Source organism: Bombina bombina, chromosome 5, assembly GCF_027579735.1.
Source record: "Bombina bombina isolate aBomBom1 chromosome 5, aBomBom1.pri, whole genome shotgun sequence".
Classification (NCBI taxonomy): Eukaryota; Metazoa; Chordata; class Amphibia; order Anura; family Bombinatoridae; genus Bombina; species Bombina bombina.
In genome coordinates, this window is record NC_069503.1 from 1018262134 (window position 1) to 1018289546 (window position 27413).

At 37.8% G+C, this 27413-nt stretch overlaps 1 protein-coding gene across 2 annotated transcripts in view; it reads right to left on the reverse strand.

Moving 5' to 3' along the window:
* The window catches only part of DPYS (dihydropyrimidinase), a 268242-nt gene that overhangs the window by 182402 nt on the left and 58427 nt on the right, over positions 1–27413 (reverse strand). The window lies entirely within an intron of this gene.

The window sequence follows — 27413 nt, forward strand, 5'->3', positions numbered from 1 at the left end:
CCTTGTGCTGTCAGAGATCCCCAGACAGCTCCCCAACCTGTAAGACTTGAATCTGTTGTGATCACAGTCCAGGTTGGCCGAACAAATGAGGCCCCTTGAACTAAACGCTGGTGATTTAACCATCACGTCAGAGAGTGTGATATCTTTGTATAATCCCGGCACCATTGATTTAGCATGCAAAGCTGGAGAGGTCTCATGTGAAAACGAGCAAAAGGAATAGCGTCCGATGCTGCAGTCATTAGGCCTAAAACTTCCATGCACATAGCCACTGAAGGGAATGACTGAGACTGAAGGTGCCGACATGCTGCAACCAATTTCAAATGTCTCTTGTCTGTTAGAGACAGAGTCATGGACACTGAATCTATCTGGAAACCTAAAAGAAGGTGACCCTTGTCTGAGGAATCAAAAAACGTTTTGGTAAATTGATCCTCCGACCATGTTTTTGAAGAAACAACACAAGTTGATTCGTGTGAGATTCTGCAGAACGTAAAGACAGAGCTAGTACCAAGATATCATCCAAATAAGGAAACACCGCAATACCCTGTTCTCTGATTACAGAGAGTAGGGCACCCAGAACCTTTGAAAAGATTCTTGGAGCTGTTGCTAGGCCAAATGGAAGAGCAACAAATTGGTAATGCTTGTCTAGAAAAGAGAATCTCAGGAACTGATAATGTTCTGGATGAATTGAAATATGAAGGTATGCATCCTGCAAGTCTATTGTAGACATATAATGTCCTTGCTGAACAAAAGGCAGAATAGTCCTTATAGTTACCATCTTGAAAGTTGGTATTCTTACATAACGATTCAAAATTTTCAGATCCAGAACTGGTCTGAATGAATTTTCTTTCTTTGGGACAATGAATAGATTTGAATAAAACCGCAGGCCTTGCTCCTGAAAAGGAACCGGCATGATTACCCCTGAAACCTCTAGATCTGAAACACACTTCAGTAAAGCCTGAGCTTTTACTGGATTCACTGGGATGCGTGAGAGAAAAAATCTCCTCACAGGAGGTCTTACTCTGAATCCAATTCGATACCCCTGAGACAATGCTCTGAATCCATTCATTTTGGACAGAATTTATCCAAACATCCTTGAAAAACCTTAATCTGCCCCCAACCAGCTGTGCTGGAATGAGGGTTGCACCTTCATGCGGACTTAGGGGCTGACTTTGGTTTCTTGAAAGGCTTGGATTTATTCCAATTTGAGGAAGGCTTCCAATTGGAAACAGATTCCTTGGGGGAGGATAAGGTTTTTGTTCCTAATTTTGTCGAAAGGAACAAAAACGATTAGAAGCCTTAGATCTACCCTTAGGTTTTTTATCCTGAGGCAAAAAAAAACTCCTTTCCCCCCAGTAACAGTTGAAATAATAGAATCCAAGTGAGAACCAAATAAATTATTACCTTGGAAAGAAAGAGATAGCAATCTAGACTTAGATATCATATGAGCATTCCAAGATTTAAGCCACAAAGCTCTTCTAGCTAAAATAGCTAAAGACATGGATCTAACATCAATTTTGATAATATCAAAACTGGCATCACAAATAAAATGATTAGCATGTTGCAGTAAGCGAACAATGCTAGATATGTCAGAATCCAATTCTTGTTGTGCTAAATTCTCCAACCAAAAAGTTGAAGCAGCTGCAACATCAGCCAAAGAAATTGCAGGCCTACGAAGATGACCTGAATATAAATAGGCTTTCCTTAGATAAGATTCAAGCTTCCTATCTAAAGGATCTTTAAAGGAAGTACTATCTTCCATAGGAATAGTGGTTCGTTTAGCAAGAGTAGAAATAGCCCCATCAACTTTGGGGATTTTTTCCCAAAACTCTATTGCAACCGCTGGTAAAGGATACAATTTTTTAAACCTTGCAGAAGGATTAAAAGGAGTACCTGGCTTATTCCATTCCTTAGAAATCATGTCAGAAATAGCATCAGGAATAGGAAAAACCTCTGGAGTAACCACAGTAGGTTTAAAAACAGCATTTAAACGTTTACTAGTTTTAATATCAAGAGGACTAGCTTCCTCAATATCCAAAGTAATTAACAAAGAACGCATATACTCTATTTTAAATAAATAAGTAGATTTGTCAGTGTCAATGTCTGAGGAAGGATCTTCTGAATCAGATAGGTCCTCATCAGAAGTGGATAATTCATTATGTTGTCGGTCATTTGAAATTTCATCAACTTTATGAGAAGTTTTAAAAGACCTTTTAAGTTTATTAGAAGTGCAGACAAAGCCTTCTGAATAGAATCAGTAACGAATTCTTTAAAATTCACAGGTATATCATGTACATTAGAAGTTGAAGGAACTGCAACTGGCAATGTACTATTACTGATGGACACTCTATCTGCATGTAAAGGTTTATCATGACAACTAATACAAATGACATTAGGAGATATAATCTCCACAATTTTACAACAAATGCACTTAGCTTTGGTAGAACCGATGTCAGGCAGCAAAGTTCCAGCAGATACTTCTGAGGCAGGATCAGATTGAGACATCTTGCAGAATGTAAAAGAAAAAACAACATATAAAGCAAAATTATCAATTTCCTTATATGACAGTTTCAGGAATGGGATAAAATGCAAATAGCATAGCCCTCTGACTTAGAAAAAAGAGGCAAAAGCATTGGGGCAATAAATAATGAAAAAAGTTTGGCACCAAGAATGACGCACAACGTAACTAGAAATTTTTTTGGCGCCAACCATGTCCAGAAGTGTTTCTTTGCAACAAAATAACCCGCTCTTAGAAGTTAAGCTGTTATCCTGCAAATTTTGCCTTTTTTCATCACTAGGTACCTAGTATCCCATGCGTGTTACACACTAAGAGCGGGTTATTTTGTTGCAAAGAACCTTCTGATTAAGTCTGCCGTCCTCACTGAGGTTTCAATATCGACCGGAACTTGGATACAGAAGCTGTTACACTGGAGGAAGACGGGTGAATGAGATTACTCCAAATTGTCTCCAGAAGGCGAGTGTTTGTTCCAATCCTGGCTCGGTTTATAAACTGCAGAGCAGTTTCCACAAGGCATACTATACAGCATGAACTTTTAAAGAGGTCATTTATATGACGAAAAATTTGTATGTTTCTTATTATCAGGAAAAATATGACATACTGCTGAATATCGCTTTAGTGTGGTGTCCGGTGTTCAATCTGCAGAGCAGTTTTCTATACGGTGTGCTACAATTGCATGAACTTTAAAGAGGCCATTCATGTATATGACTAACCATTTGTAGCTTCATACTATCCAGGGAAATATGACACACATTTTACCCTGTTGAGATTTGATGCATTGCTGCAACATTATATAACGTCGAAAAACTATAAAGCATTCTCAATTGGATACAAATACAGCCATTATATTAAATGTTCATCATTGGGAATTAACGTCTAAGGACACATTTTATAACAAGGATACAATTGGGACTCAATATCATTGTATTATTATTTTTTTAACTATTATTTTTTCAATTTTTATATCTTATTTTTTATAATCAATTTTCCACTTCTTTTTAAGGTGGTATAACATATACATCGTTTCTTTGATTTTACCTGCATTTCCATTTTTATATTGCATAATTGCTTTTAAATTGCAAGGGAGACGTCCCTTTTATCATCTCATTCATACTTTGATTACCATTATAAATAAATATAATTTCTTAAGAAATAATTTTTATTGCATGAATTTTAACATTTTTTATTGCGTTACAAATACTTGACTAATAGTCCTGAATTAGTGTGTCTGTTACATCAAGCTATCTAGCGCCATCCTCTGTAGCCATCGCATTTGATCATATTCTGTATCCACTTTGAGGGAGGTGGTCTGGGAGTGTAACTTTGGGCTCAGCCCAGTTCTTAGTCTGTTTGTACCTTTTAGTATGTTGTAAGCAATTTCATGAGGCACCTGAGGATACTACTTGTTTGAGGGGGGCTACCTTCTGAGAGGAATGGGAGATTGGATATAAAGTGCAAAATTAATTTCACTTTAATTTATATGCAAATATTTAAACAATATGCACATAACAATGCATCAATTTAAATATTGAATATTTATGTGTAGGGGCCTTCGCATGTACAGTTAGTTTTAGGTTATGACAGTTTAGGAAACAATTTTTAAATGATATGCTTAGTCATGTACAATGCATATTGTTTAAAGGGACATTAAACACTTTGAGATGGTAGCATAAAATGATAAATCGTATATATAGAGTGGCTGCACACTCTAGTGACTTATTTCTAACTGTCCCTAATTGGCCACAATAGAGAAGGTAACCTAAGTTACAACATGGCAGCTCCCATTGTTTTATAGACACTAAAACTTTACACTTATTTTGTCAATACTTAAACAGCTAATGAAACTTTCAAATATACATCTATGTTATTCTCAGACTAATCTTTTCATTGAATGCATCATTCTATCTAGCAATTAATAAGTGTGTAATGTCCCTTTAAAGTATTATATATATCTATAGAATAAATTGCATTCAATGTTTCTTTCTATTATTTTAAACATAAACATATCTTTTCAAATAAATATTAAAGGGACATGAAACCCACATTGTTGTCATGATTTTGAAAGAGCATGCAATTTTAAAAAAACTTTTTAATTTACCTCTATTATCAAATTTGTTTCATTCTGAAAAGCATATCTAGATAGGCTCAGTAGCTGCTGATTGGTGGCTGCACATAGATGCCTCATGCGATTGGCTCACCCATGTGCATTGATATTTCTTTAAAAATTAGATAATAGACCTAAATTGGAATGTTGTTTACAATTGTATTCTCTATCTGAATCATTAAAGAAAAATGTTGGGTTTAGTGTCCCTTTAATGTTTCAAATAATAGCAAGCAACAATTAAATCCCTTTTAAGATATCCTCGATACTTTAAATAATCTACATTGCACATGACAATATATATTTTGTCAAGGAGATGTGGTAAACATTTTTGTTTGTTTGTTTGTTTGTTTGTTTTAATAATGGCTGGTGCAAGAAAACTGTAATATTTTGAAGGATTTCAGTTTCAGTTTAATCAGACAGTTCTCAGCTATGCTGATCTGAGGTCTGACAACCTGCCAAATAATTTTCATATCTGATTATGTTACAAAGTGCTGTCATATACTGCTGGTCCTGAGAGAAAACCGCTGCTGATCCAATCAGTAGCGCTAGTTACACATTTGAGTTGCCCGACTAGCAATGCTGATAGTGTCGATAGACTTCAAATTTCATGCATGTAATTTTTTTTACTTTTATGGATCTTTAACTTGGTACAAATGCACATGCTTAAAGGGATAGTCTAGTCAAAATTAAACTTTCATGATTCAGCTAGAGCATGCCATTTTAAGAAACTTTCTAATTTACTCCTATTATCAAATTTTCTTTGTTCTCTTGGTATCTTTATTTAAAAAAGCAAGAATGTAAGCATAAGAGCCAGTACATTTTTGGTTCAGCACCTGGGTAGCGCTTGCTGATTGGTGGCTACCATTTAGATACCAATCAGCAAGCACTACCCAGGTCTGAACCAAAAATAGTCCGGCACCTAAACTTACATTCTTGCTTTTCAAATAAAGATACCAAGAGAACAAAGAAAAGTTGATAATAGGAGTAAATCAGAAAGTTGCTTAAAATTGCATGCTCTAGATGCTCTAGGTTCCGGAGGAGGAGCTTAGCACAGGTAGCTGAGCGTTTGTTCTCCAGTCCCAAGCATCTGGCGGTGCAATCCACGCGCCAAGCCCTGAAATCAGAGGCTGCTACCTGGACGGCAAGAACCACACGCTACCGGAACGACCAGTGGAAATTCCAACCCACTGCAGAGAGACCCCCTGTTCTGAAGGGGAACGTAACTCCAATACACCACACTGTAAATGAGGAGGACTCAAAGGTGTAATTGACGGAGAAAAGATCACAAGTCTGTGCACCTGACAAGGCTTCTAACTTTCTGTTTTATATTTGTGCCCTCTGTTAAATCCTGCCTGCTTGCACTCTTCCCCTCCCGGTGTGAAGTCCGTATACTAACTGCCTCTGGCCGTGGAGGAGTGTTGTGTGGTTCCCAGGGGAGCTTGCGAGTCTGGCGAGGACTCGGGATCTGCCCCTCCTCCCCCACCGGTGCTGCGTGGGAGGAGGCGCTGAATAGGCATCTCGGAGCGTGGAGACCCTACCTGGAGTTCTTGTGTGGGGACGATTTGTCTGAGCACCTGTGCTGGTGGTGCCGCTTTCGGACCCGACCTAGAGGCTGTCACCGGACCCTCTCCCCCCCACCGGTGCTGCGCGGGAGGAGGTGGGTCAGACAAGGCAAGAGCGGACACCTTCCGTGACAACACGGAGCACAGCTTAGAAGCATCCCCTAATCTCTGGCAGTCAATGGCAGGGTTTCAAGCCCAGAGGTTACTTCCTGGACGGTAGTCCCCAAAAAAAGAAGACACCGGAGGGTGAGTGCAATAAGCAGAGGCAAACATTGTGTGCTAGGAAACCCTGGGACTTTTCTTTGAAAGATAGCGGGCGTTAGCAAGTAGGGGGAACAGACTCACTTTAACTATACACGCTGGACAGAAACTTATACAAATTCAAGAAAAGGGGGAAATCAAGAAAAAAAAAAACATCCCTTTACATAAGTAAACTATTCTTCGCTAAACTTAAGACTTTGGGATAAACCCCTAGCAAACAAACAAGATAAAGTTTGTAGGATCTTTTACTTTACCAAAAAGCCCAAAGAAGCGGGAGCAGGGGCAAATTAAGGCCTCATACTAAAGGGGAAGAAGAAGAAGGGAAGAAAGTGGAAGGAGGGGGCGAAGGAAAAAGAAAAGGAAAAATAGAATATGATACATCGCTACTAGAAGATACAGTCACAGCAAAAAAAATAAATTTTCCCCTCCTCAATTAGCGTAAGATACAAAGGGAGAAACAGTAACATTAAAAGTTTCTGAACTAACCTCAGCTTGTTAAGACTCCTATCTTAACAACTCAATAGGACTGTGACTCCTTAAATTCATATACAAATTTCTACCCTTGAACTGCAAAATTGCTGAATATACAGCAGATGTGTTTTTCGTCTGCTGACTATTGATTTTTTTTTTTTTTTGTTTTTTTTTCTCCTTGCCAATATCGCTAATTCATTATCTGTGTTTAAAACAATGCTATGTATTTAATGTATGTTATTCCTACTAACCTGTCCACAATAGGGTATTTAAAAGAAACAAGGGGTGGAGGCGGCGCCAAAAGAGGCGATCTAGCACTTTGAAATATTTTTTTTTAAAAACCTGGGTAGGTATCGAATCTAAATAGTCTAATAATAACTATATCTATTATACATATCCCCAATAAATCAGAATGAATACAATTAGACCTTATGATTAAAATAATTCAATATGTATTTCTCTAGACTAACCCAAACCACTTTTTATCAGATTTTGAACTTCTTAGGAAATTCTTAAAAAATTCTTAAAAAAATGCAAGGTGCTGCAGGTTTCAATATCAAATAACAAATTTTATTACACAAAATCCTGATAATTCTAGAAAAATTCAGATTATTCAAATAAGTATAAAATCACTTAAATACTGTGACACCGGTGTCCATTAATCTAAAAAATGAAAAATAAAAAAATAAATGAGAATTTAAAATTACTAATGTCCTTAAAAGACTTTCGAGCAAACTTTAAACAAATAAATGTAACGCTCTAATCAGGTTCTAGAACAGTTTCCAACCACTATGTATAGCTGTTAGCAAAAAACCAGTATTAGGAACTCTGTGCATTAATACTCAATGTAGACTGTGAAAAAAAGCCTTAAATAAAGCTATTGTGTTGTTATAAAAACAACCAGACTGGTTAACAATTGCGGTAACTTCTTATGGCAGTAACACAGTTCTTTATATATAAAAGCGCTATTGGGAGTCTGTTTGCAGCAATGTTAGTTTGATCATATAAGTGCTGTTTTATAACATTCTTCCGTGAGGGCTTTTAGAATCTCCTAGGTGGCAATGGCTGTAATAGCTTCCACAGGTGCAAACCAGTGCTTCAGCACCTCAACGGCAATCAGTGAGTCTTTTGAAAATACATTCAGAGTACCTTTAATAAGTGCTGGTAGTCTTCTCTTGGTATCCTTAGTGTGCACACTAGTAGAAGAAACGGTTGATCTGTACTCCTACCGTATAGCCAGGTCCTCCAAGTCTTACTGGCGTGACGGTTCTGGGAGTGAATGTGAATGTGTCTCTGTAGTCTTTTTCCTTTCTGCAGGGCTGGATAATAGACAAGTCTACGAGTTTCAGCTCACCAGGGAGCCTTTGTCAAATTAGACAGAATTTAGATAGGAGCTTACCTGTGTCTGATGATAAGCCTGCTCCTAATAAACACTCTATTTCATTCACTTTGAAGACTCCGCATTCTTTTTCCTCATTTCATATACGGTAGGAGTACAGATCAACCGTTTCTTCTACTAGTGTGCACACTAAGGATACCAAGAGAAGACTACCAGCACTTATTAAAGGTACTCTGAATGTATTTTCAAAAGACTCACTGATTGCCGTTGAGGTGCTGAAGCACTGGTTTGCACCTGTGGAAGCTATTACAGCCATTGCCACCTAGGAGATTCTAAAAGCCCTCACGGAAGAATGTTATAAAACAGCACTTATATGATCAAACTAACATTGCTGCAAACAGACTCCCAATAGCGCTTTTATATATAAAGAACTGTGTTACTGCCATAAGAAGTTACCGCAATTGTTAACCAGTCTGGTTGTTTTTATAACAACACAATAGCTTTATTTAAGGCTTTTTTTCACAGTCTACATTGAGTATTAATGCACAGAGTTCCTAATACTGGTTTTTTGCTAACAGCTATACATAGTGGTTGGAAACTGTTCTAGAACCTGATTAGAGCGTTACATTTATTTGTTTAAAGTTTGCTCGAAAGTCTTTTAAGGACATTAGTAATTTTAAATTCTCATTTATTTTTTTATTTTTCATTTTTTAGATTAATGGACACCGGTGTCACAGTATTTAAGTGATTTTATACTTATTTGAATAATCTGAATTTTTCTAGAATTATCAGGATTTTGTGTAATAAAATTTGTTATTTGATATTGAAACCTGCAGCACCTTGCATTTTTTTAAGAATTTTTTAAGAATTTCCTAAGAAGTTCAAAATCTGATAAAAAGTGGTTTGGGTTAGTCTAGAGAAATACATATTGAATTATTTTAATCATAAGGTCTAATTGTATTCATTCTGATTTATTGGGGATATGTATAATAGATATAGTTATTATTAGACTATTTAGATTCGATACCTACCCAGGTTTTTAAAAAATTTTTTTTTCAAAGTGCTAGATCGCCTCTTTTGGCGCCGCCTCCACCCCTTGTTTCTTTTAAATCTTTTTAAATCAATTGCACAATTGTGAGAGGTGCAATTAGGAGGTAGGCAAGTCTGGTTATTCTACCATTGGTCTACACTAACCTTGAAAGTAGCTTGCACAATAGGGTATTTGTTTGGTCTCTGTATCTTCAAACCATTAGGGACTAAACTACTAATGTCAGAAGATTTGAACAATCTCAGGCATTATATATCAATGTTATAACCATATAGCGGGCTAGCCACATGTCTATTCTTGGTCAAGTCAGGGTAATTGTTTGTAGAGGTCCCTCATATGGGCTTATTGGAATAGACTTCTTGCCTCATTTACAGTTATTTTTCCGCTGGATTTAAACGATTCAAACCTCTGATTTAATATATCAGCTAACTTAGATTAAAATTAGCAAGGAAACTGATCCTGGAAACAGAGGCTATATACTAACCGCAACTGTCTGCAAGCTGCTTTAATTCGTGAAAGTACAATAGCTACGTCTATTTTCACTAACATCGCTAATTTACTATCTAGGATTAAATTGCTGTGTACTAACCTTTGCCACTCTAGTTAAGGTGCCCATAAAAGAGCACTTCTTCTCTGGTTTTTGTAATTAAGCCCTTCAGGTTTTTGTATAGGCTCTTGACTTGCAGGACAAAATTATTAATTCAAGCAGCTTGTACTAACTGCAGGTACCATACTTCACAGCCATAAGGGCACCGTGGGACAGTCACAGTCTTACCTGTGTTGGGTTGGGGTATCTGCCCAGGGGAATCCCACTTGTGGGTTCCCCCGAGCAAGTTCTTAGTTTTAACAACTGATACTTAATTGTAGGACAAAAATAAGCAGAATCTCATAATATCTTGAGATTTTTGTTTTCTCTCAGTCAGCTCCTTATTAAGAGACTTAAGGCCTTGATTCAATTTCCCAACTAAATTTAAATTCAAAAACTGATCTTGCAGGCAGAGGTCACACACTATTTGCTCTGCTCTACTCATTTAAAATAAGTATGCGACTCTGTGGCTGACTGCCTAAGCTTGACTTGAACACTTTAAAGTCACTCACACCCCCTTTTTTTTTTTTTTTTTTTTTTTCTCTTTTTTTTTCACTCAGAGCTTTATCGCACCGTCACGGTATACACAAATAGTCACATAAATTGGATCACTCTTTTCTTTTGATCCCTAAATTATTTTCTCACTTACAACCTATACACACTTTCCTCCATTTTTCCTTCACAAGAGTTATTTACTCTCCTTTCTTAACACTATCACACACTACTCAGGGGCACCCCCTTAATTAGCACTTTCTCCACACGCACAATTAGCACATGGACAAATTTCTCAATACTTCCTCCAAAACAACATCTCCAAGCATGGCAGGCAGACATAGAGATAAGAAATATAAAGGAATCGCCGAGCCTTTAGTTGAAGCTCACTCTGCAACCAATCTAAGTCCCATAAGCAAGGTATTGAACTTACAAAATCTGGTTACCAATATTTCAGAAGCCCTGACCCCCAAATTTGACACCCTAAGAAATGAAATAAAACAAGATATAGATCGGCTATCTCAGGAAGTCAGACAATTTTCAAGTAGACTGCAAGAGGCAGAACAAAGGGTATCAGATTTAGAAGATCTCTCAGTGGTACAAGGCTCTAAATTAGCAGACACAGAAACTAAGCTACAAAAAATGCAGTTGAGATTAGAAGACTTAGAAAATCGTTCGCGAAGAAATAATATAAGGATAATTGGCATACCTGAGGAAAAAAAATACGAAAATTTAACGCTATTTATAACAGAAACGTTAGCTCAAATTTTGGAAATATCAAACACTCAGATAATAATCGAAAGGGCTCATAGAATTGGCCCTCCCCCAGATGATAACAAAACAAGCAGGAGACCCAGGGTAGTCATTGCACGATTTCTGAACTACTTAGATAAAGTTTTTATCCTTCAACAATTCAGAAAAAAGCAACCTATCAATATAGATGGTGCAAACATTTTATTGTTCCAGGACTACTCAGTAGAAACCTCCATAAAACGGAGAGATCTAGCAGCTGTCTGTACAAAATTTATTCAAAAAGGTTACAGGGCAACTTTAATATATCAATCTAAACTCAAAGTAGTCACTGGTGATGACATACATTTTTTCGAAAATGCTAAAGAAGCAGAAAGGTTCTTTATTGAAGTAGAGTCAGCAGGCTAAGCGCTTGCTTAACAGGGGCTCATAGCTCAAAATTAAGAGTATAGAAATAATTTTGTTCTTTGTTTCACCGTCTTTTTTTTTTCTTTTTCCTGTTGTCACTTAAATACAATATGGGTGTCTTATCAAAATTACTTCCCTCGGAAAGAGATCCCTTTAGGGACAGAGGGAAAAAGGAGGAGTTAGCCCTCCTTTTCTATCATATAATAGAGTATCAATCCCCCCCCTCCCCCTTATCATTTTTTTTTCCCCTTTTTCTCCCCTCTCTCGTCTCTCTCCCTCTCTCCCTCTTCCCTTCCTCCCTCGTTTTTCCCTCCCGCGTGCTTCTTGTTCTCTTTTTTTTTATCTGAACGGATAAGCTAATTCGATGAAGCCGCCAGATAGGTTTAGATTAATTTCATGGAATGTGGGTGGAATCACAACCCCTATAAAAAGAAAAGCCATAATCTCACACACGCGAAAATTACAGGCGGACATCACTTTTCTCCAAGAAACACATCTAAACTTAGAAGAAGTAATTAAATTGAAAGGCTCTTGGATAAAGGAGGTAATTGCCTCATCTAGTGTCAGAAGGAAGAGAGGGGTGGCAATACTGCTAGGTAAAAGACTAGAGTATGATATACTTCAGACAAGGGGTGACCCAGAGGGGAGATTCGTAATGATTAAAGCCCGAATAGCCAAACAAGTACATACATTGTGCAATTTATATGCACCTAATGAATTGGATTATGAGTTTTGGAACTTAATGCAATCCACCATCTTGTCCTTCACAGAAGGGTTTTTAATAATCGGAGGAGATTTCAATATGGCCCCACAATCCCCCTTAGATAGACTGAGATATAATAGCAGGCAACTAAAGTTTAAAAAGGATAAGCTTGAAACAAAAATTTTTAAGATTCTCTTTCAGAATTTACTGGTCAAAGACATCTGGCGAATACAAAACCCTGATGTCCGAGACTATACCTGCTTATCCAGGGTACATAAAACCTTATCAAGAATAGATCTATTATTAACTGACGAGAGACTCTGCTCAAAGAATATGAAAGCAGGAATCACACCTATAATCATCTCAGACCACTCCCCCATCTTCCTTGAGATACATTTAAATACTGCGATAAAAACACCTCTAAGATTCAGGTTTCCTTATCACCTGACAAATGACGCGAAATTTAAAAAACACCTAAATGATAAATTTAAAGAATATATTCAAATGAATATTGAATATATTGATAGACCGGAGATCTTTTGGGGTGCTGCAAAAGCAGTCATCAGAGGAGAAATAATCGCCTACGCGGCCAAACTTACCAAGATACTGAAAAATAGAGAAAAAGAAGCTCTTAATTTTGTTGTAAATTCTTATAATCATTTTCTTCTATACAAGTCAGCTTTTAATTGGGCCAAATATATTAAAGCCAAAAAAGAAAGAGACGCCTTAACACTGCTCTTAGAAACTCAAAAAGATCTTAGATATCAGGCGAAAATGTACCGATTCGGCAATAAATCCGGTAAACTTCTGGCAAGGCTAGTTAAGGGAGAAAAAAACCCCTCATACATCGATAGAATACAACAAAAAGAGATCATTCTTACAAAATCAGAGGATATTTTAGAGAGCTTCAAAAAATGTTATGAAGATATTTACTCCTCTAGAGTCGCCAACTTGGATCAGTCTCAAAAATTTTGGAGCAAAATAACCTGTCCCACAGTCCCAGAGGAAATGTTAACTAATTTGAACAAACCAATCTTAGAGGAAGAAGTTAGCAAAATGATCTCTGAGCTATTACTTAACAAAGCGGCAGGCCCCGATGGGCTCCCTAATGAGGTGTATAAAATTTTAGCCCCCGAAGTGGTCCCATGTCTCTGTAAACTATTTAACGAATATTTTATCGATGGTAAAAATATACTGTCTAGTTTTACGGCTTCTTATACAACTTTATTGCTCAAAGGAGGGAAAGATCCAACCCAAAGAGATTCCTACAGGCCCATAGCTCTTCTGAATACTGAATATAAAATATTAGCCTCAATTTTAGCAAGCAGACTTCAAAACGGTCTCACCCATATTATTCATAATGATCAGGCAGGCTTTCTTAAACATCGTAACTCGGTCTCCAAAATCAGAGAAGCTCTAGCAATAACAGAATACTTCTCTCGGAAGACAGCCGTCGGGGAGGAGATGGGGGCTCCTGATCTTGCAATAGTTGCAATCGATGCTGAGAAAGCTTTCGACTCGGTCTATTTTAGCCACATATTCACATCTCTGGAAAAATTCGGAATTTCAGGCAAATTCCCCAGCTTTATAGAAAATCTATACAAAAACCCACATACAAAATTAATTATTAACAATTCTCTATCATCAGATATTGCAATTCAAAGGGGCACGCGGCAGGGTTGCCCCCTATCTCCTCTCATCTTTGACATAGCCATTGAGTCTCTGGCAATAAAGATTAGACAGTCTCTCCAAGGGGTCACAATTTCTAAACATGAATTAAAAATCGGATGTGGATGATATACTTCTCTATCTCTCGAATACAAAGAGGAATATACCCAAGTTGATGCACATAATAGATAGGTTTGGGTCCTTCTCGGGATACAAAATAAATGCAGCAAAGTCAGAGATTATGTGGCTTAGGAAAAAAAAGGACTCATTAATTGAGTGCCCTTTCAAAGAGGTGAGGGAATCATTTAAATACTTGGGAATTTTTATACCAGTTAATCCCTCAGCTCTATATATACTCAATATAATACCAATTCATTCACTGATCCGAGAAAAACTGAAAACCTGGTTAAATTTACCAATCTCACTCTCAGGGAGAATTGTGCTATTTAAGATGGCCCTCCTGCCCAAACTTTTATATATATTACAGAATACACCAATATTGATGGCTGTAAAAGATATTCGGTCTCTTAATTCGGCAATTAGAAACTTTATTTGGCAAGGGAGGAGATCTAAGATCTCAATACCTAAATTGTCAACAGGTAAAGAATACGGAGGACTGTCTTTGCCAGACATAGGAAATTATAACCTAGCTTTCCTCGCTCGCACGGTGACAGACTGGTTTCTCTCCACAAATTATGTGACCAATATTTTGCTAGATGAAAACATCTGCTATCCTTTCCTCCCTACGGGGCTGGCTCACTGCGAGCCCAAAGCACTTCCACCTGAAATTAAGAAACTTAAAATCATACTAAATCCCATTAAAGCATGGTGGAAAATAGGGAGTCTTCTGAAAACTAATTGCAGTGCTTCGCAGTATCTACCCATACAGGGTAACCCCAATTTTTGCCCTGGCCTGAATTCAGCAATTTTCAGTAAATGGGCCTCTAGGGGCCTGGGGAAAGTCTATCAACTGGTCAGGTCAAACACAAATTGTATGAGAACATTTGAGGATCTAAAAAGAGAATTCAACCTAGCAAACAAGGAATTCTTTGCATATCTTCAACTGAGGCATTATATTTCAGAATTGGTCACAAAGACAGGCTGGAATTGGGCCTTGGGAAACCTGGAAAATTGGCTAGTACTAACAAAGAGCGGACATACAGCAATCACATATTGCTATAGATCTTTATGTAATGTTAAGGGCTTACTGGTACTGGAAAAGATAACGTTGAATTGGAACAGGTTTATTGTCCCTAATGACATTGAACCGAAATTTATCCAAAGATCTATTAGTAAAGTATCCCAGACCACCCTCTCTGTGAACTGGAGAGAGGCACATGTCAAACTTTTGCATCAAGCATATTTCACGCCAGAGAAGGGCCATAAATTGCACAATGTAAACTTCAACACATGTCCAAAATGCTCCTTCTTCGCAGCAGACTTAATACATATGATATGGAGTTGCCCAAAAATTAGGCAATTCTGGCATAAATTGGAATATTGGCTCAACAACACCCTGGGGATCTCCCCTCTGGGTTTCACACTTACGCAGGTGGTTTTTTGTATAAAGAAGCACGAAGGGCAACACTCCCAGGAGAAACTGGTTACTCTCTCAATATTAGCTTCCAGGTATCTAATCACCAAGTGCTGGAAGATACATAGGGCCCCCACAATATTAGAAGTTAAAAATTATCTCAAAAAACAATGCATGTTAGAACAGAGAGACACTAATCTAAATAATGAAGAAGAGATAAAGGCATTCTTTAAGAAATGGTCTCTTTTTATTAAAAGCTTTCCAGAAAACGAAGTAGAGCATCTGATCTTCCCATTTAGAAATTCAGAGCTAATACAGCTTAATATTTGGTAACCCACGGAGAGGAGGAAGAGAGTGGGAGAGAATTCCCCCCCCTTTTTTTTTTTTTTTTTTTTTCTTTTTTTCTTCCCTTCCCCCGCCCCATAGATATGTTTTGTTTTGGGGTGTTTTCTTTTTATTCTTGTTTTTTATTTATTATCTTTTTTTTCTTTAATTAATGTCTTGATTTAGTCGCTACAAATATAAAAACCCAACTTTGCGGTTATATAAACTGGATATAACAATGTACTATCTCCGTAAAATGTGGACCCAAGTAGGACTGAAATAAAACAAATATGAATATACTCTATTTAAGACACATTCCACATGCTTGCAGTATAGTAAACTTTAGCACTAATGCAGGTATTGCATTTAAAAGTTGTATACTTAAAGTATAAGGTAATGCTGTGTAGAAACAGAATCTCTTTTTACTTTCTCTTTCGGATCGTCCTTTTTGTTTATTTTTTGCCCTGCGTGGCATATCCACATGTACAGTGTCTTTTCACCAAATGTTGGTTATAAATAAAAATAAAAAAATAAAAAATAAAAAAATAAATAAAAAAAATTGCATGCTCTATCTGAGTCATGAAAGTTTAATTTTGACTAGACTATCCCTTTAATCTCTGAAATTAAATGTGGAACACATTTTTTAATGGAAATTACTGATGTCTTGTTTTTACCAGTGATGCTGTGGGCCTCACAAAGAACATGAATAGTTGGGCATGGCCTGTAAGATGTTGGTCAGCCATGATTTAAAGTAACCCATTGAAAAAACATTAAAAAAATGTTTCAACTGACCATTTGATGCTTAACAATTTAATCTAACATATAAAATATAAATGATATAAGTAACATCAGATTTATATACATTAGATTAATTAAATTAACACATACCCAGGGACAGTTTCTAGCAGAGAAATCAAGTGTGTAGGTTACAGGAGAATTAAAGGGACAGTCAAGTCCAAAAAAAACTTTCATGATTTAAATAGGGCATGTCATTTTAAATAACTTTCCAATTTACTTTTATCATCAATTTTGCTTTGTTCTCTTGGTATTCTTAGTTGAAAGCTAAACCTAGGAGGTTCATATGCAAATTTCTTAGACCTTGAAGGCCACCTCTAATCTGAATGCATTTTGACAGTTTTTCACCACTAGAGGGAGTTAGTTCATGTGTTTCACATAGATAACATTGAGCTCACACATGTGAAGTTACCTAGAAGTGAGCACTGATTGGCTAACATGCAAGTCTGTCAAAAGAACTGTAATAAGGGGGCAGTTTGCAGAGGCTTTGCTACAAGGTAATCACAGAGGTAAAAAGTGTATTATTATAACTGTGCTGGTTATGCAAAACTGAGGAATTGGTAATAAAGGGATTATCTATCTTTTTAAACAACAAAAAATCTGGTGTTGACTGTCCCTTTAACCACACCCACCAACAGTTTCCATAGGTTTGTCCACTCTGTTCCACCCCAAAATATCAAATGTAAATTGCAAAAAATAAATATTGCATTATTGATCCAATCTGCAAACTGGAGACGATTCACAGATCCCAGTTCACCAAATGAGGTATATTTTTATTATATATATTTTATATATCATAAATGATCAGTATCAACAAAGAATTTCCAGTTTGAGATCACAGATCTTTCCCATGTTTTATATGTGTCTAGGAAAATTACAAAGGCCTGTGTCACCTTGATTGTAACTCTGTTTGGTTAAAAGTTATCATGTGTGGCTGTAGTTTTGGTTCTCAGAGAAGAAAAGGCCTTGATACAGCCCTAGGCCTGGGCCATTTTGGCAAAATACGGTAAATAATATATAAGTGCTCTAGGGGACAGGATACTGTAAACCTATTTCACTCTATCTTATAGTGTGACTTGACAGCTCTATTGTGAGGACGTCATGTGATTGATAGGGGACTAATTAGCATTGTTTTAGTACAATATTTTTTAGAATGGATTTATATATTTTATGCACATAACAGCAAATATAAAGTGTATAGCAGCATTGAAACTGTTGCACAAATTTACTCACACCTGACTTATTCTGTGGCGCTAAATGAAATTTATCCTATTCAAGTTGAAAATATTATATATTTAACTTCAAAAATAATCTTAGACTTTAATAAATATTGTACAAAAATAAAATGCATTAAATTGCAAGTGAATCCCACTTAGGGTTGTCACCTGTTTGGGAATGACCCGGACAGTTTGGGTTTCCATTTGTGTGCCAGGTTTAAAGCTGATTCAGGCCAATGTCAGGGTTTACTAGGAAACAGCTACAGTCAAAAAGGTGACATTGTGTATTTGCAACATACTGTACATGGCTACAGTTACTTCTCTCGTGTGTGTCTTTGTGAAGGAAAGTGTCTGAATGTGGGAGTGTGTCTGTGTGTGTAAGTGTCTTTGTGTGTTTTTGTGCTTGTTAGTGTCTTTCTGTGTGTGTGAGTCTGTGTGTGAAAGAGTAAGTATGTGGGAGAGAGAATGTGTGTTACTGTGTGAGAGAGTATATGTGTGTGAGAGCGTTAGTGTCTTTGTGTATGTGTATGAATGCATGTGAGAGAGAATGGGTTATTGTGTGAGAGAGTATATGTGTGTGAGAGCATTAGTGTCTTTGTGTGTGTGTGTGTGTGTGTGTGAATGCGTGTGAGAGAGAATGTGTTAGTGTGTGAGAGAGTATGTGTCTGTGAGAGCGTTAGTTTCTTTATGTATGTTTATGAAAGAGTGTGTGAGGTTTGAGTGTGTGTTAAGAGTGAGTGTGTATTAGTGTGTTATAATGTATGTGAGAGTGAGTGTGTTATTGTGTGAGAATGTGTGTTAATGTTTATCAGTGTGTTATAGTCTGTGTGAGAGTGTGTGGTACTGTGTGAAAATGTGTGTGTGTATTAGTGTCTTTTAGGGGCCTAGTTATCAAGCCGTCAACCTCAAATACGCTGGAATTCCACAGTGTATTTGTGGCGAGGCTGATTCGCCTTAGTTATCAAGCCCTAGCTACCGGCAAAAGTAGAATTTAGTGACGTAAGCTTCGATCCGCCGGACTCAGTCCGACACAGATCGATTCTTATGTCACTACAGATGTTCCGCACACAAGTGCGGCACAATCTGACTACTTTTGCTAGTTATCAAAAAACTAGCAGGTACGCTCGGCATTTTTCCGGCCCAGCGTACCTGGTTTTCAATCCGCCGCCCTGGAGGCAGCTGATCCCATAGGAATCAATGGGAGTCTGACCATCAGCCAATCAGATTGAGCTCGCATTCTATTGGCTGATCGGAACAGCCAATAGAATGCGAGCTCAATCTGATTGGCTGATTGGATCAGCCAATCGGATTGAACTTCAATCTGATTGGCTGATTCAATCAGCCAATCAGATTTTTCCTACCTTAATTTCAATTGTCTGATAGAATCCTATCAGCCAATCGGAATTGAAGGGACGCCATCTTGGATGACGTCCCTTAAAGGAATATCCATTCGTCGGTAGTCGTCGGGAAGAAGAGGATGGCTCTGCGTCAGCTCGTCTGAAGATTGCTCCGCTCCGGATGGATGAAGATTGAAGACGCCGCTTGGAAGATGACATCGCCCGGATGGAAGAATTCTTCAGCGCCGCCTGGATGATGACTTCATCGGATGGAAGATTTCTTCAGCGCCCCTTGGATGATGACTTCTGCCGCTCCGGATCTCCTCTTCGGTTCCATCGATGGTCGGCTGGCTGAAGACGACTAAAGGTAGATGATCTTCAGGGGGGTAGTGTTAGGTTTTTTTAAGGGGGGTTTGGGTTAGATTAGGGGTATGTGGGTGGTGGGTTTTAATGTTGGGGGGGGTTGTATTTTTCTTTTACAGGCAAAAGAGCTGAATTCTTTGGGGCATGCCCCACAAAAGGCCCTTTTAAGGGCTGGTAAGGTAAAAGAGCTTTGAACTTTTTAATTTAGAATAGGGTAGGGAATTTTTTTATTTTGGGGGGCTTTGTTATTTTATTAGGGGGCTTAGATTAGGTGTAAGTAGCTTAAAATTGTTGTAATATTTTTTAAATGTTTTTTTGTAACAGCTTTTTTTTATTTTTGTACTTTAGTTAGTTTATGTAATTGTATTTAATTTTAGTTATTTGTAGGTAATTTATTTAATTAATTTAATGATAGTGTAGTGTTAGGTTTAATTGTAACTTAGGTTAGGATTTATTTTACAGGTAATTTTGTATTTCTTTTAGCTAGGTAGTTATTAAATAGTTAATAACTATTTAATAACTATTCTAACTAGCTAAAATAAATGTCAAGTTACCTGTAAAATAAATATAAATCCTAAAATAGCTACAATGTAATTATTAATTACATTGTAGCTATCTTAGGGTTTATTTTACAGGTAAGTATTTAGTTTTAAATAGGAATAATTTATTTAAGTATAGTGTAGTGTTAGGTGTAATTGTAACTTAGGTTAGTTTTTATTTTACAGGTAAATTTCTCTTTAATTTAGATAGGTAGCTATTAAATAGTTAATAGCTATTTAATAGCTATTGTACCTAGTTAAAATAAATTGAAAGATGCCTGTAAAATAAAAATAAATCCTAAAATAGCTACAATATAATTATTATTTATACTGTAGCTATATTAGGGTTTATTTTAAAGGTAAGTATTTAGTTTTAAATATGATTAATTTAGTTAATAAGAGAAATATTATTTAGATTTATTTAATTAATATTTAAGTTAGGGGGGTTTTAGGGTTAGTGTTAGACTTAGGTTTAGGGGTTAATAATTTTATTACAGTGGCGGCGGTGTAGTGGGGGCAGGATAGGGGTTAATACATTTATTATAGGTGGCGACGGTGTAGGGGGGGCAGGATAGGGGTTAATAAATTTATTATAGGTGGCGACGGTGTATGGGGGGGCAGATTAGGGGTTAATAAGTTTAATATAGGTTGCGGCGGGGTCTGGGAGCGGCGGTTTAGGGGTTAAACTATTTATTTAGTTGAGACGAGGTCCGGGATCGTCAGGATAGGGGTTAATAACTTTATTATAGGTGGCGACGGTATAGGGGGGGCAGGATAGGGGTTACTAGGTATAATGTAGGTGGCGGCGGTGTCCGGGAGCGGTGGTTTAGGGGTTAATACATTTATAAGAGTTGCGGCGGGGTCTAGGAGCGGCGGTTTAGGGGTTAATAACTTTATTGAGTTGCGGGGGGCTCCGGGGGCGCCTGTATAGGGGGTAGAACAGTGTAGTTAGTGTGGGTGCTTAGTGACAGGCTAGCAATAAAGCTGTAAAAAAGCCAAAGAGCAGCGAGATCGGATGAGTGATAACTCTCACAGTCCGCTGCTCATCGCCCCGTACTTGGTGCGCAGCTTTTTGACAGCTTTATTGATAACTTAGGCGAAATTTTTCAGTTCCGCGGCGGCGATGGTAGGCAAGCTTAGGCGGGCGTATTGAACCGGCGAAGGCAGGTGAAGTAGACGGCTTGATAACTAGGCCCCATAGTCTGTTTGAAAGCGTGAGTGTGTGTGAGAGTGTCTGTGTGTGTGTCTGTGTGAGGTTGTTAGTGTGTGAGAAAGTGTGTGTTTGTGAGAGAGAGTGTGGGTGAGGGAGAGAGTGTGAGTGAGAGAGAGAGTGTGAGTGTATGTGAGAAAGTGATTATCTGAATATACTTAGTTGAAAAGCACACCTAGGTATGCTTATGTGCAACAATGCATTACTGGGAGCTAGTTGCTGACTGGAGGCTGAAATTAAATTCTCTTTTTATTCATTCACTAGATGTGTCCAGCTAGCTCTCAGTAGTACACTGCTGCTCCTTCAACAAAGGATACCAAAAGAATGAAATTGGGGGGGGGAGCTAACTCCTGTAATGGCAGGAAGCTCCAGAGACTTTAGCAGCTAAAATCGGCTCATACACTTAGCCTACACCAGACGGCACAACCACAAGGCTGACTCCTATACTAACACAGCAGACTGGTAAAGTGTGACACCTTCCTCCTATTATGATGGAAGTGGCTATATCCCTTCAGAAAGGTCTCTGCTCACGCCTGGACCAGCATCGTACTAGCTGGTCCATCGTACTAGCTGCTACTAAGATCCCTCACTGAAGCTCCCTGCGCTACTGACGACAGATATTAGCTAAGCAGTATACAAAGAGGTGAGGGCGGTGTGCTCAAAGAACTAGGATCAGCAGAAACAATGGCTTTGCAGCTAGCGCATTGCACAGATCCTGCTACTTTGATGAGGAGGACTCAGGTTGTATTAGACAGGCAAGCATCTGGAATCATTCTTCAAAAGTTTCAGCAATCTCCTCTAATGATCTTAGTAAGAGAGCCCGATCTCCAGCTATATTACGACGACAGGCCTAGGTGGCATGGGTCACATGTACATCTGAGTTACTCTCGATTGAACTTTAACCCCAAATTCACCTTGGACCCTCTGCACTCTTCTTTGACCCCAAGATCTGTAGTAGGGTGAATGCCTAACAAACACCAGGCAGTGTCCGGATAGCCTTTATGCAGGTTACAGCAGGCCACTGTCCTATTCTCAACGTTGAGACTTTGTCCAGACTGAGTGTACATTTTGAGATCCATAGCCATTTGTTAATAGATGGTCCATACTCCGGATGATGGCCTTGGGGCCTGAAGGATGTAAACTTATAGCTCTGGACATAACAATATTCCCCTAAGATACTAGTTGCATGGCAGTTGTTTCTCCAGAGACTTTAGCAGCTAAAATCGGCTCATACACTTAGCCTACACCAGACGGCACAACCACAAGGCTGACTCCTATACTAACACAGCAGACTGGTAAAGTGTGACACCTTCCTCCTATTATGATGGAAGTGGCTATATCCCTTCAGAAAGGTCTCTGCTCACGCCTGGACCAGCATCGTACTAGCTGGTCCATCGTACTAGCTGCTACTAAGATCCCTCACTGAAGCTCCCTGCGCTACTGACGACAGATATTAGCTAAGCAGTATACAAAGAGGTGAGGGCGGTGTGCTCAAAGAACTAGGATCAGCAGAAACAATGGCTTTGCAGCTAGCGCATTGCACAGATCCTGCTACTTTGATGAGGAGGACTCAGGTTGTATTAGACAGGCAAGCATCTGGAATCATTCTTCAAAAGTTTCAGCAATCTCCTCTAATGATCTTAGTAAGAGAGCCCGATCTCCAGCTATATTACGACGACAGGCCTAGGTGGCATGGGTCACATGTACATCTGAGTTACTCTCGATTGAACTTTAACCCCAAATTCACCTTGGACCCTCTGCACTCTTCTTTGACCCCAAGATCTGTAGTAGGGTGAATGCCTAACAAACACCAGGCAGTGTCCGGATAGCCTTTATGCAGGTTACAGCAGGCCACTGTCCTATTCTCAACGTTGAGACTTTGTCCAGACTGAGTGTACATTTTGAGATCCATAGCCATTTGTTAATAGATGGTCCATACTCCAGAGGACATGACAGATTAGTTTGGGTTGAACTGATTTCAACAACGGCAAACTAGACCCCTTCCCTTCTGTCCTCAGTCGGTCCTAGCAACGTCTTTAACCAATGGAGAACCTGATACTGTATCAGACAGCTGTTTTCTGGTGCGATAGTCCTATATAGATTTTCTACCATTTCTTTTTCTTTTTTTTCTTCACAATGTATGCAAAACTGGGTTTTTGTTTTGTGGGGTGGCCTGCCAAATGATTATATGAGGGTTGGTCTTCTCAAACACAGTCTAAGACATTATACTTGTCACTATTAATTACAGTACTGTGACAGATGCTTCATAAGTCATGCAAAAATGTTTGTGTTTGGGATCTATTTCACATTAGTATCTCCAGTTATTTAATCATTTTATCCAAACAGATAATAAATATTGTTGGCTATAATACTTGTAGTTCCTGTATCCCCACAGTCACAAAGGTGAGGAGTTGGCTGATCCCAGTAACTCAGTTCTCTATTCCCTATAGTATGACGACTGGTGAGACTGATGTATTAGGCACCGACAAAACTGAACCCATAGCGAAAGGAGAGTATATCTTTTTGTTGTGATGGTGGGTGATATGTGACGCTTATAGCAGTCTGTCATTTACTATACTGTGACAAACCTCTAGTTATTTATCTGTGTTATGTATGCACACCTCTTCAACTCGAGCTATTCTGCTATAGCAAAGTGAATATATGTCTGTCCCCTCCCTTTTTACCCCTCATAATGTTGTGTGCTTAAGGCTATCTGAATGTTCTTAGTCATAGAACCTTTCATGCTCTGCTTGATGTAGAGCCCCTCATACTCGGTTTATAGATCTTTTCTAGTGTTAAGATACATTGAAGTGTATTAGTTCCTCCTAGTTACACATATAGTTATGGCTCCTGTCTTCCCCCTCAGCCGGCGGGGGGAGGATGGGCGACAGGTGGAAGTTTTAAATGGAGTGAGCCAGATTTAATACCTTACACACTTTAGCATCCTTCATTCTGTATTGGTGGCTTTATAGGAGTGGATTGTGCAATAATATCACTACCACCTCATAGCTTACAGTATTCTTTTATACTTAGCCCACCCCTTAATCTCTATACTATTATAACCTAAGAGTTGCAATACCACCTCAAGATAGAATATTAACTCTGTCAACTCCCTTTGACTCTCAACATTCTCTTCTCCACTCCCCCCCCCCCATAGCTCGGCTATGAATGGTGCTTACCTGTTGTTAAACTTATAACCCCTTGGTGTAATTAGACACCATAGGGCCTTTGATTTGACTATCTCAATATGCCAGTTTGATCTACTGCAAATGGCCCTTATGAGGCTGGATACTTAGTCACGTATGAAAGCTATTAACAATATAACACACACATATATCATTGCTCTATTTATATTTTCTCAGCTCTCTTTGCTGACGTTTATGTTGGTCTTGGGTTCAAAAGCGACCTATAGTAGTGACCTGTGGAGAGTTTATTATGGTAAAATGGAGGATTCATAAGCTTATGCCATGTTACTCTATATAGTATTCATTAATTTTGGTATACTATGTAAATGTATTTCTATGTCAGTCTGTGTATGATATGCCACTTGTAACTTGGTAGTTATTATTTGTTGTACCTTTTTGAAAATCCTCAATAAAAGAATTAAAAAAAAAAAAAAAAAAAAGAATGAAGCAAATTTGATATTAGAAGTAAATTGGAAAGTTTCTTAAAATTACATGCTCTATCTGTATCCTGATGCCCCTTTAAAACCTGCCAACATTTTTATGATAATTCTTACAGATTTGCCTACATAAACTATTTAAACAGACATTGCAATATGCATTTTCCATATGGAAGAATTTGTTCTCTTCACTAAGGTCCATTGACCTTGTGTCCTTGCTGATGTGTGCTCAGTGAGGCAATGACCTGAGTTTATCCACACGGAGCCACTTGTTTTATGTTTCCGTGCACTATGAAATGACTGGTATCCTGGTCTCTGTCTACTTATATGTTTAAGGGCTGATCTATAGCAGAGAAAAGCTAAATACTTTACTTTACTTGTAATACATTATTATTTTTTGTTTTATCCTTTAATGTAATGAATCTTCTGTTTTGTTTCTCTATATCTTTTACCATCAACCTATACATGTAAAATCACTGTGCATCAAATCATTGTAACCAATGATAAAGATAAATTAGTATAGAGATACAAATCCTAGGAAAATCACTGCCAGTGTCTGTAACATAACTCTTAATTTTTAATTGTGTAACCTTTTGCTATAATACACTCAAGTGCATAGCAGCCATAATATTGTGGAGGGGATAGGTAAGTAGGCACAATAATACCCATGGGAAATGTAATTATTCAAATACTAAGGCCTAGATTACGAGTTTTGCGGTAGCTGATAAAGCAGCGTTAATAGGTGCTAATGCTTCTTTTTTACTACCGCTGGTATTACGAGTCTTGCAGGTTTAGGGTCACCGCACACTTTTTTGGCCTTACCGCCAAAGTGTTTTTTCTATGGGATTTCCATAGCGCTGGTATTACGAGTCTGTCCTGGGAGGCCAAAAAGTGAGCGGTACACCCTCTACTGCCAAGATTCCTACCGCATTTGAAAGTCAGTAGTTATGAGTTTTACGCTACAAAACCGTAGCATAAAACTCATAACTAAAGTGCTAAAAGGTACACTAAAACCCATAAACTACCTATTAACCCCTAAACCGAGGCCCTCCCGCATCGCAAACACTGAAATAAAATTATTAACCCCTATTCTGCTGCTCCAGACATCGCCGCCACTAGAATAAACATATTAACCCCTAAACCGCCGCACTCCCGCCTTGCAAACACTAGTTAAATATTATTAACCCCTAATCTGCCGCCCCCAATGTCGCCGCTACTATAATAAACATATTACCCCTAAACCGCCGCACTCCCGCCTCACAAACATTAGTTAAATATTATAAACCCCTAATCTGCCACCCCCAACGTCGCTGCCACTATATTAAAGTTATTAACCCCTAAATCTACGTCTAACCCTAACACCCCCTAACTTAAATATAATTTAAATAAATCTAAATAAAAATTACTATTAATAACTAAATTATTCCTATTTAAAACTAAATACTTACCTATAAAATAAACCCTAAGCTAGCTATGCTAGCTTAGGGTTTATTTTATTTTACAGGCAAGTTTATATTTATTTTAACTAGATAGAATAGTTACTAAATAGTTATTAACTATTTACTAACTACCTAGCTAAAATAAATACAAAAGTACCTGTAAAATTAAACCTAACCTAAGTTACAATAACACCTAACACTACACTACAATTAAATAAATTAACTAAATTAACAACAATTAAATAAATTAAATTAAATTAGCTAAAGTACAAAAAAAACCCCCCACTAAATTACAGAAAATAATAAACAAATTACAAAATATTTAAACTAATTACACCTAATCTAATAGCCCTATCAAAATAAAAAAGCCTCCACAAAATAAAAAAAAACCCTAGCCAAAACTAAACTACCAATAGCCCTAAAAAGGGCCTTTTGCAGGGCATTGCCCCAAAGAAATCAGCTCTTTTACCAGGAAAAAAAAATACAAACAACCCCCCCAACAGTGAAACCCACCACCCACACAACCAACCCCCCAAATAAAACCCTATCTAAAAGAAAACTAAGCTCCCCATTGCCCTGAAAAGGACATTTGGATGGGCATTGCCCTTAAAAGGGCAGTTAGCTCTATTGCAGCCCAAACCCTAACCTAAAAATAAAACCCACCCAATACACCATTAAAAAAACCTAACACTAACCCCCTGAAGATCGACTTACTGGGTGAAGTCTTAACTATTTAGTAACTATTCTACCTAGTTAAAATAAATACAAACTTGCCTGTAAAATAAAAATATAACCTAAGCTAGCTACAATGTAACTATTAGTTATATTGTAGCTATCTTAGGGTTTATTTTACAGGTAAGTATTTAGTTTTAAATAGGAATTATTTAGTTAATGATAGGAATATTTATTTATATTTCTTTTAATTATATTTAAGTTAGGGGGTGTTAGGGTTAGACTTAGGTTTAGGGGTTAATACATTTAGTATAGTGGCGGTGACGTTAAGGGCAGCAGATTAGGGGTTAATAAATGTAGGTAGGTGGCGGCGATGTTAGGGATGGCATATTAGGGGTTAATAATAATAAACTAATGTTTGCGAGGCGGGAGTGTGGCGGTTTAGGGGTTAATA